The sequence below is a fragment of the Pristiophorus japonicus genome, chromosome 11 (genome assembly GCF_044704955.1).
Source record: "Pristiophorus japonicus isolate sPriJap1 chromosome 11, sPriJap1.hap1, whole genome shotgun sequence".
In the NCBI taxonomy this organism is placed as follows: domain Eukaryota; kingdom Metazoa; phylum Chordata; class Chondrichthyes; family Pristiophoridae; genus Pristiophorus; species Pristiophorus japonicus.
The window spans coordinates 193,991,692-194,003,424 of record NC_091987.1 but is presented as its reverse complement, the minus strand read 5'-3'; the positions used below and the strand labels follow the sequence as shown (position 1 = coordinate 194,003,424).

Here is an 11,733-nt window from a genome sequence, read left to right as displayed (position 1 = left end):
GCTCCTTTGCCTCCTTTCGGAATGAATTTTCCTCAGGTGTCAGTTGTGGCTCAGTGGGTAGCACTCTCACCTCTGAGTCAGAAGGTTGGGAGTCAAGTCCCACTCCAGGGACATGAGCACAAAAAAATCTAGGCTGACACTCCAAAGGCAGCACTGCACTGTCGGATGTGCCGTCTTTTGGATGCGATGTTAAACCGAGGCTCGGTCTGGTCTCTCAGGTGGACGTAAAAGGTCCCATGGCAGTATTTTGAAGAAGAGCAGGGGAGTTATCCCCGGTGTCCTTGCCAATATTTATCCCTCAATTAACATAACAAAAGAAGAAGAAGCGGAAGATCGAGAGGGCTATAAAAGTCCTGAGATTTCGGGAGTTCGGGCAGTCGGAGGAGCGGGAGATCGAGAGGCCTATAAAAGGCCCGAGAGTTTGGGAGTTCGGGCAATCGGAGGAGCCAGCTGGTACAGGGGCAGAAGGTAAACAAAGAAGTAAAAAGAAATCAAAGTGTGACGTCGCAGCCAAACGGGTAAGTGATTGGCTGGTGGATTGGTGAGTATTTTATCTTTTTCTTTTACTTTTCTGATCAGTAGAAACCTTTGGCAGGGTTGCCAAATTAAGTTAATCTAAGGGTTAAGTCATGGCAGGAGAGCCCAGACCTGTGTCATGCTCTTCCTGTGCTATGTGGGAAATCAGGGACGTTTCCAGTGTCCCTGACTACTATGTGTGCAGGAAGTGTGTCCAGCTGCAGGTCCTGACAGACTGCATTGTGGCACTGGAGCTGCACATGGATTCACTCTGGAGCATCCGTGATGCTGAGGATGTCATGAATAGCACATTTAGTGAGTTGGTCACACCGCAGGTAAAAGTTACACAGGCAGATAGAGAATGGGTGACCAGCAGGAAGAGCAGGGGAAGGAAGGTAGTGCAGGGATCCCCCGCGGTCATCTCGCTCCAAAACAGATACACCGTTTTGGGTACTGTTGGGGGAGATGGCTCATCAGGGGAAGGCAGCAGCAGCCAAGTTCATGGCACCATGGGTGACTCCGCTGCACAAGAGGGCAGGAAAAAGAGTGGGAGAGCTATAGTGATAGGGGATTCTATTGTAAGGGGAATAGATAGACATTTCTGCGGCCGCAAACGAGACTCCAGGATGGTATGTTGCCTCGCTGGTACAAGGGTCAAGGATCTCTCAGCCCAGCTGCAGCGCCTTCTGGAGGGGGAGGGTGAACAGCCAGCTGGCATGGTACATATAGGTACCAACGATGTAGGTAAAAATCGGGATGAGGTCCTACAAGCTGAATTTAGGGAGCTAGGAGTTAAATTAAAAAGTAGGATCTCAAAGGTAGTAATCTCAGGATTGCTACCAGTGCCACATGCTAGTCAGAGTAGGAATTGCAGGATAGCTCAGATGAATACGTGGCTTGAGGAATGGTGCAAGGGGGAGGGATTCAAATTCCTGGGACATTGGAACCGGTTCTGGGGGAGGTGGACAGAGTGTAGTGTAACAAAATTTGCAGATGACACAAAGATTAGTGGGAAAGCGGGTTGTGTAGACGACACAGAGAGGCTGCAAAGAGATTTAGATAGGTTAAGCGAATGGGCTAAGGTTTGGCAGATGGAATGCAATGTCGGAAAATGTGAGGTCATCCACCTTGGGAAAAAAAAACAGTAACAGGGAATATTATTTGAATGGGGAGAAATTACAACATGCTGCAGTGCAGAGGGACCTGGGGGTCCTTGTGCATGAAACTCTTTTGGAGTAAAAGTACACTAGCTCCTTCGAGCCAGAATTGAACCAGTGACCTTAGGATGACTTTGCTGAGTATTCCACTACAGTCCTCCGCTCTACCAACTGAGCTATCGAAGGGAAGCGGCTCCTTGTGCATGAATCCCAAAAAGTTAGTTTGCAGGTGCAGCAGGTAATCAGGAAGGTGAATGGAATGTTGGCTTTCATTGCGAGAGGGATGGAGTACAAAAGCAGGGAGGTCCTGCTGCAACTGTATAGGGTATTGGTGAGGCCGCACCTGGAGTACTGTGTGCAGTTTTGGTCACCTTTCTTAAGGAAGGATATACTAGTTTTGGAGGGGGTACAGAGATGATTCACTAGGCTGATTCCGGAGATGAGGGGGTTACCGTATGATGATAGATTGAGTAGACTGGGTATTTGCTCGTTAGAGTTCAGAAGGATGAGGGGTGATCTTATAGAAACATTTAAAATAATGAAAGGGATAGACAAGATAGAGGCAGAGAGGTTGTTTCCACTGGTCAGGGAGACTAGAACTAGGGGGCACAGTCTCAAAATACGGGGGAGCCAATTTAAAACCGAGTTGAGAAGGAATTTCTTCTCCCAGAGAGTTGTGAATCTGTGGAATTCTCTGCCCAAGAAAGCAGTTGAGGCTAGCTCATTGAATGTATTCAAATCACAGATAGATAGATTTTTAACCAATAAGGGAATTAAGGGTTACGGGGAGCAGGGCAGGTAAGTGGAGCTGAGTCCACGGCCAGATCAGCCATGATCTTGTTGAATGGCGGAGCAGGCTCGAGGGGCTAGATGGCCTACTCCTGTTCCTAATTCTTATGTTCTTATGTTATTATGGAACCAGTACAAAACAGACAGTCTGCACATGGGCAGGACTGGAACCGATGTCCTAGGCGGAGTGTTTGCTAGTGCTGTTGGGGAGGGTTTAAACTAATATAGCAGGGGGATGGGAATCTACACAGGGAGAGAAAGGGAAGTAAAAAGGGGTCAGAAGCAAAAAGTAGTAAGGAGACAAACAAGAGTGGAGGGCAGAGAAATCAAGGGCAAAAATCAAAAAGGGCCACATTACATAATTCTAAAAGGACAAAGAGTGTTAAAAAAAACAAGCCTGAAGGCTCTGTGTCTCAATGCGAGAAGCATTCGTAATAAGGTGGATGAATTAACTGCGCAGATAGCTGTTAATGGATATGATGCAATTGGGATTACAGAGACATGGCTCCAGGGTAACCAAGGCTGGGAACTCAACATCCAGGGGTATTCAATATTCAGGAAGGATAGACAGGAAGGAAAAGGAGGTGGGGTAGCGTTACTGGTTAAAGAGGAGATTAACGCAATAGTAAGGAATTAGCGTGGATGATGTGGAATCTATATGGGTAGAGCTGCGATACACCAAAGGGCAGAAAATGTTAGTGGGAGTTGTGTACAGCCCACCAAACAGTAATAGGGAGGTTGGGGATGCATCAAACAGGAAATTAGGGACGCGTACAATAAGGGTACAGCACTTATCATGGGTGACTTTAATCTACATATAGATTGGGCTAATCAAACTGGTAGTAGTACTGTGGCGGAGGATTTCCTGGAGTGTATAAGGGATTATTTTCTAGACCAATATGTTGAGGAACCAACTTGAGAGCAGGTCATCCTAGACTTGGTCTTGTGCAATGAGAGAGGAGTAATTAGCAATCTGGTCAAGCGAGGCCCCTTGGGGAAGAGTGACCGTAATATGGTAGCATTCTTCATTAAGATGGAGAGTGACACAGCTAATTCAGAGACTAGGGTCCTGAACTTAAAGAAAGGTAACTTTGATGGTATGAAACGTGAATTATCCAGGATAGACTGGCGAATGATACTTAAATGGTTGACTGTGGATAGGCAATGGCAGACATTTTAAGATCACATGGATGAACTACAACAATTGTACATCCCTGTCTGGCATAAAAATAAAAAGGGGAAGGTGGCTCAACTGTGGCTAACAAGGGATATTAGGGATCGTGTTAAATCCAAGAAAGAGGCATATAATTTGGCCAGAAAAAGCAGCAAACCTGAGGACTGGGAGAAATTTAGAATCCAGCAGAGGAGGACTAAAGGTTTAATTAGGAGGGGGAAAATAGCGTACGAGAGTAAGCTTGCAGGGAACATAAAAACTGACTGCAAAAGCTTCGATAGATATGTGAAGAGAAGAAGATTAGTGAAGACTAATGTAGGTCCCTTGCAGTCAGAATCAGGTGCATTCATAATGGGGAACAAGGAAATGGCAGACCAATTGAACAAATACTTTGGTTCTGTCTTCACTAAGGAAGACACGAATAACCTCCCAAAAATAATAGGGGACTGAAGGTCTAGCGAGAAGGAGGAACTGAAGGAAATCCTTATTAGTCAGGAAACTGTGTTCGGGAAATAGATGGGATTGAAGGCCGATAAATCCCCAGAGCCTGATAGTCTGCATACCAGAGTACTTAAGGAAGTGGCCCGAGAAATAGTGGATGCATTGGTGGTCATTTTCCAATCGTCTATAGCCTCTGGATGCATTCCTATGGATTGGAGGATAGCTAATGTAACTTCACTTTTTAAAAAAGAAGGGAGAGAGAAAACAGGAATTATCGACCAGTTAGTCTGACATCGGTAGGGGGGAAAATGTTGGAATCAATTATTAAAGATGTAATAGCAGCGCATTTGGAAAGCAGCGACAGGATCGGTCCAAGTTAGCATGGATTTATGAAAGGGAAATCATGCTTGACAAATCTTCTAGAATTTTTTGAGCATGTAACTAGTAGAGTGGACAAAGGAGAACCAGTGGATGTGGTGTATTTGGACTTTCAAAAGGTTTTTGACAAGGTCCCGCACAAGAGATTAGTGTGCAAAATTAAAGCACATGGTATTGGGGGTAATGTTTTGATGTGGATAGAGAACTGGTTGGCAGACAGGAAGCAAAGAGTAGGAATAAATGGGTCCTTTTCAGAATGGCAGGCAATGACTAGTCAGGTACCGCAAAGTTCAGTGCTGGGACCCCAGCTATTTGCAATATACATTAATGAATTAGATGAAGGGATTGAATGTAATATCTCCCAGTTTGCAGATGACACTAAGCTGAGTGGCAGTGTCAGCTGTGAGGAGGATGCTAAGAAGCTGCAGGGTGACATGGATAGGTTAGGTGAGTGGGCAAATGCATGGCAGATGCAGTATAATGTGGATAAATGTGAGGTTATCCACTTTGGTGCCAAAAACAGGAATACAGAATATTATTTGAATGGTGACAGATTAGGAACAGGGGAGGTGCAACGAGACCCGGGTGTCATGGTACATCAGTCACTGAAAGTTGGCATGCAGGTACAGCAGGCGGTGAACAAAGCAAATGGCATGTTGGCCTTCATAGCAAGAGGATTTGAGTATAGGAGCAGGCAGGTCTTACTGCAGTTGTACAGGGCCTTGGTGAGGCCACACCTGGAGTATTGTGTACAGTTTTGGTCTCCTAATCTGAGGAAGGACATTCTTGCTATTGAGGGAGTGCAACGAAGGTTCACCAGACTGATTCCCAGGATGACAGGACTGACATATGAAGAAAGACTGGATCGACTAGGCTTATATTCACTGGAATTTAGAAGAATGAGAGGGGATCTCATAGAAACATATAAAATTCTGACGGGATTGGACAGGTTAGATGCAGGAAGAATGTTCCCAATGTTGGGGAAGTCCAGAACCAGGGGTCACAGTCTAAGTATAAGGGGTAAGCCATTTAGGACTGAGATGAGGAGAAACTTCTTCATTCAGAGAATTGTGAACTGTGGAATTCTCTACCACAGAAAGTTGTTCAGGCCAGTTCGTTAGATATATCCAAAAGGGAATTATGGCTAAAGAGATCAAGGGGTATGGAGAGAAAGCAGGAATGGGGTACTGAAGTTGCATGATCAGCCACGTTCATTTTGGATGGTGGTGCAGGCTCGAAGGGTCGAATGGCCTACTCCTGCACCTATTTTCTATGTTAAGAACAGATTATTTGGTCATTATCACATTGCTGTTTGTGGGTGCTTGCTGTGTACAAATGGGCTTCCGCATTTCCCACATTACAACACTCCAAAAGAACTTCATTAGCTGTACAATGCTTTGGGACGTCCGGTGGTCGTGAAAGGCGCTGATAAAAATGTGAGTCTTTCTTTCTTTCAGATTACTTTAACTACTGTGTGAGGACAGGTTGAATAAATCTGAAGTTTGAGAAACAAATTTTTTTATGTTTTTGAAATCAGTGAAGCACAAATTCACCTTCGACGGGACTGAATTGGCCATCCATTATACTCCGCGCCCGATATTCAGTTCCATTGACTTCAATAGAATTGAATATCCAGCGGGGTTTGTAACAGGCGCCCGATTCGAGACTGCATGCTGAGCAGTGTTGCCCAAAGCGAATTGCTACATCAATGTACATATGAAAACAATCTGTTTTCCTCATTTAAAAAAAAAGAAAGGTTCATTTTAATGTCTGCTAATTAAAGAGATTCCAACCTACAAAACTAGTGGAGGAAATCTCCTTCCTAGAGACGAGTTCAAGTGAAGCTCACGATGACTGAGTGGATCTGCAATCCATAGGGAATAGGCAGGTATTTGATTGATCCCAATGCTTCCATTCCCGCTATTGGGAAGCACCGGGCACACATGTCAGTTCAGGTGACGATAACAGAATGGGCATCACCTGGGTATTTGGCCAAGGAACTGGGAGCTGTGCAGAAACGTACTCCGCACTCCAACAACCGGAAGCATGATGCTTCTGCTTTTTTAAAAATGATCACACTAACCAGCCCGCTCCCTTCCCGGATTTTCCACACCGGCCGCTCCCTTCCCGAATTTTTCTCACCAGCCCGCTCCCTTCCCGGCGTTTTCATACCAGCTCACTCCCTTCCCAGATTTTCCACACCAGCTCACTCCCTTCCCGGCCTTTTAAACACATTTTTAACGCGCCCGCTCCCGCGATGAACCAGCAGCGCGCATGCGCAGAACATTTGCGGTTCGTTGGCAGCAGTCGCGTCCTTCACTAAATCAGAAACAAGGAGACAGATTCAGTCAAAGAGACAGTGAGAGGGAAGAAATCACCAGAGACAGTAGGAGATATAATCAGTAAAGACCAATAGAGGGGAAAGAGAAGGGAAACAAACACAGGTGAAGGGCTGTTAAGAAAGAACAAGCCATAGATACAGCGAAAAGATTAGGGGAAAGACACATCAGCCGAAGATGTTACAAAGATAGAACTGGGGAGAGGTAAACAGATAAAGCAAGGAGACAGAAACAAAGTCATCAAACACACAGCATTGTAGCAGACAGTAGCAGCAGACCATAGATTAAGGTAAGAGATCATGGGAGAATGCAAGACATTGAAAAGGGCTGGGGCGACAAATAACAGAGCAATTGCGGCAAATGGACAGAAATCAATGAAAAAATGAGAAACAGATCAGAGAGGGGAAAGGCTACTGGACACCTGTATGAGCGGGCTGATATGAAACCTGTCAAGGGAGAAAAAGATAGATCTGTGTTACAGAGGATGATTGTTGGAGAAAAAAAGAGAAAGACATGTGAAATAGACAAACATACCAAAATGAAGATGTATGTATGGGACAGCTGACACAGGAATGATGGGCCGAATGGACTCCTCCTCTGCTGGTAGATTCAATGCTCTCACTGTGAGCAATACCATTGGGTATCTTTAGCATATTGAAATTATTGACTGGCAAATTTTAATGAATATTTCCTGCCCTGCTAAAATTATAACACGATTCAATTTGTGTGCAAAGTTGGTGCTCAGTTAAAGACATTTTATCATTGATAAGGTTGACCCTGGATGGAAGATGGCATTGAACTATACATCAGCGTCATGTATTTGTAAAGGAGAGTGGTCACCACACAAGAGGATAATTAAAATCGAGTACAATAGACCGACTGCCCAGATTGTGCTGGGAAATTCCCATTATCTTGCATCGAAACTGACTGTTAGAATTCTTTTTTAAATTGCATTTCATTATTTTGCATTGAGTTTCCATCACATTGTGAAGAATTCCAGCCACATACTACAGCACACTAAAACTATGACAAATGACAATTGCTCTGTTGCACTTGAAACCTGTCAAAAGGCAATCACTGCATTTTGTGAATTGGATTTCACATAAGTGTTTATTGGTAATCTATATGTCATCATTAGTTACACATTGCAGTTATTAAGATTATGTTAAACCATTTAATTTAAATGAGAACTAAAGAATTATTCAAATATACCCAACACTATTGATCAGATATTATAACAAAGCTCTTTAAATTGGCATTTGGGAAGAAGCTTGATCGAATTTACATTTAATTTTTAAAGTTGTTATTTGCATTTTGTCACATTCAGTTAAAGAAAAAGGATTAAAAAAAAACATTGTATAATGCTAATGGGAATAATGGGAAATCTCTCATTTCCCTTTTCTTATTAACATGCTTGAACATGTAATGGTTCTGTGCTAATGGTTGTGTATCACAACCAAAATGCTATGTTTTGAAATCATTTTTGTCAAATTCAATACAAAAAATACCACTCCAGCAATAAGTAATACATTTCATTTATTTAAATAAATTTGCAATGTTTATCAAAACCATTCTATAGCTAATCCTATTCTAAAATCTCAGGTGAATGTAAAAGATCCCATGGCACTATTTCGAAGAAGAGTAGGGGAGTTATCCCTGGTGTCCTGGCCAATATTTATCCCTCAATCAACATAACAAAAACAGATGATCTGATCCTTATCATATTGCTGTCTGTGGGAGCTTGCTGTGCACAAATTGGCTGCCGTGTTTCCCGAATTACAATAGTGACTACACTCCAAAAGTACCTCATTGGCTGTAAAGCACTTTGAGACGTCCGGTGGTCATGAAAGGCGCTATATAAATGCAAATCTTTCTTTTCTTTCTTATCATACGTAAAAATATAGATATTGTTTGATGCATGCATTCAAACACACACACACAACTAGGAATAACGTTTGGATATTGTTTTAGAGTGAGAGTCAGGGTTAGGTGAGCTTAGAAAACAGATAGGATTTATTTATAACCATTTCCTACAAACCAACCAGAATTGAACTTTTACAATGTATCGGACACAGATACGCTGCACGGCACAGTTAAGAAATTATTGCCATTACAGTATTTTGGTTCTGTAATTCTGTTTCTCGAATGTACATTTCTTTAACTGTAGTGTTAAAAAGAAAGCAATGCTAAAAATACACAGCCAGTTTCTCAGTGCTTGACTACAATGGAAATAAAAATGGGGAGAGGTGTAAAGCAGGCAGTTGAATCAATATCACCTGTTTTACAATATCACCAAAGTCACAATTGCCCCTATAGATTATTGTTTTCTGTGTAGTCTCTTTGGCAGAACTGCAGCTCTGACACTGGGTCCACAGCCAAAGCATTAATCTGTCTTGTTTCTTTACAGATGTCGATGAACCTGCCGTGTTTTTCCACCATTTTCTGAATTATTTATGTAGTTACTGGATAGCAGTAGGTTTAGACTATTTTCAAAGAGTAATTCACTATCCTGATATTTACATAAATCTTAAAATTCACACTAGGCCGGTTAAAAACTCAGCTGGGTGAAATGTTTTCAGACAAAGGGTTGTGCGAATGAGAGCTGTTCTGTTCCAGAAAGATGTTGATGCAGACTCAAATGAGGTGTTTAAAAGGACAATGGATATATACTTGGCGGGTAAGGGTTTTAAAGAATATGCAGAAAAGGGAACTGGGAGAAAATAATAAAGATAAACTATGGCTGGCAAGATTCCACAGCAGGCTCAAGAAGCCAAATGGACTACTTCTCGTTCAAAGCTTCTCTATCCCTACGTGCTTCAAAATTTTGCTCGCTGCAATGTATGCACCTGTGAGTATGCTCACAGGTTTGTAGAGCTGTTGCATTGTGAGTGACTTAGCAAGTCACGTGACGCTCACAAGACTCAATAAAACCCCAGTCAGTTGAGTCTAGGTCATCCACGATGAGATATGCAGTTGTGAGTCTAGTGGATGAACTGGTAATGTGCAGTGTGATTGTTAAACCTTTGTTAATAAATCAACTAGTTCTTAATAGTAGAAAGTGCTGGAAATCTCAGCAGGTCAGGCAGCATCTGTGGAGAGATGACCCTTCATCGACCTGAAACATTAACTCTGCTTTCTCTCCACAGATGCTGCTTGACCCGCTGAGATTTCCAGAATTTTCTGTTTTTATTCCAGATTCCAGCATTCACAGTATTTTGCTTTTGTATTAGTTCTTAATAGCAATGTGTTGCTCTGAATTCTTAAGCAAAGAATCCATGAAGCAAATACATTACATCTGCGCTTCAGGTAACCAAACCCAGCTCCGAATAGAAGTTCAAGGGTCTGCCTCCCCACCCCACACACAATTGCACATGATTTTCCAAGAAAATATTGATAACAGGTAACAGTCCTTAAGCAGATTTCCTCCCCTGCTAATTTCCTTAAATCCATTTTAGCACAGGAACAAGTAGCTGTAATATTGGACATATAGGGCCCGAAATCGGTGAAAGCCAAGGCCCGCCCAAGTGCCACCCAAAGGACCGCCGATGGCCGCCGAGAGACCGGGCGGTACTTTGCCCAGCGGCAAAATAACGGCTTATGCCGTCAATCTGGGCGGCAGCGGGCAGGAGCTCTCAATCTCGGCGGCAAAGGTTCTTGCCGCCCAAGTGCCGCCGAGGATGGAGTCGGGCCCAGGCAGGATGGAAGAGCTGAAAATAAAACTCATTACAAAAAAAACAACGGAACACCTTCGGGGAACCCCATCCAGGTAAGTCGCTGTAAAAAAAATTTTTTAAATATGTTCACTAACCTTTTTTTTCTGTTCTTCATATCTACCGTCAGGGTTAGAACAGCCTCCACGCAGTGGTCCTTCCCCCTGCTGGCCCCAACTCCCGCCCGCACCAATCTGGCAGCTCGGCGGGCAGGAGTCCACTTGCGCTACTTGGCCACCAGCAGCCATCAGCGGGCGGTTCCTGGCGGTGCTCCCCTCCCACACGCTCCAGCCCAAATGGAAACTGGCACAGAGGGGAGACCGGTAGCAAATTTCGGCAGCAGCAGACGGCAGTGGGCGGTAAGGCCAACAGTGTCGGGGCCATAGTCTATCCCCACCTTTCCAGTCTTGCTATTGACCCACATCCATTCTCTCTTTAAACTTGATACCCAGAGGAAAATTTGATCCAAGATTTCTTCAGCCAATCCCTAAACATCAGGTAAGATAAGTTGGGTAAAAATTGCTGCTCAACAATGCTCACGTTACATGACAGCTCCAAATAACACCCAAGAGTTGTCAACAAAGGTATCGGATTCACAATGGAATTTGAAGTCCCTTTTGTTAGTAAATTAAGTCTACTGAGCGGCATCCATTTTGCAATAATCTTGGCCTGCACGAATACTTGAACAGCCCGGTTCAAAGAAACTTGTTTTTTTTTAAAGTTTACTAAGACCTGCAGCCAAAGTCGTAGAAATAACTTTCAGTCACCCTTTAAATTTGAGCCTATAGATCGACACTATCGTAAAATAATATGGGAGCTACTTCTGCACATATGGGTTGAAATCTGGTATTAGCAGCAGCATATCAGAGAAATGCAGAGCGAAATAAAAGGACTATTGTTTAGTATCTTGCTGAGATCCAGGTATTATAAAGTTCTGAGACAGAACGCAAGTTCACACAGGAGGTGCAGACTGCCAAGATCACAGAGGACGCAAGTTGAGATTGGTCTGGGATTTCATAGAAGAGAATGGAAAGGAAGGTATAGTAATAAAGGACAGAAAGGTTGTAGGAAAGCTGAGGGAGATCCCAATCCTCAGTGAAAGAATATAGCTCAGTTAATCGGCACACACATTGATAAGGCAGTAAAATGAGAGATACTAAGGCAGAACCATTATTTATAATATGAAAATCAAGTAAAGGAAAAGTAAAATACATTTTTACACAAGATAG

The 11,733-nt window shown here is 43.3% G+C and overlaps 1 non-coding gene across 1 annotated transcript; it reads right to left on the bottom strand.

Annotated features, from left to right (window-relative positions):
- Positions 1 to 1,767: 1,767 nt before the first annotated feature.
- Positions 1,768 to 1,859, bottom strand: trnay-gua (transfer RNA tyrosine (anticodon GUA)). The gene is given in 2 exon segments: positions 1,768 to 1,803; positions 1,823 to 1,859. It is a non-coding gene; the product is annotated as a tRNA-Tyr (tRNA).
- Positions 1,860 to 11,733: the final 9,874 nt, after the last annotated feature.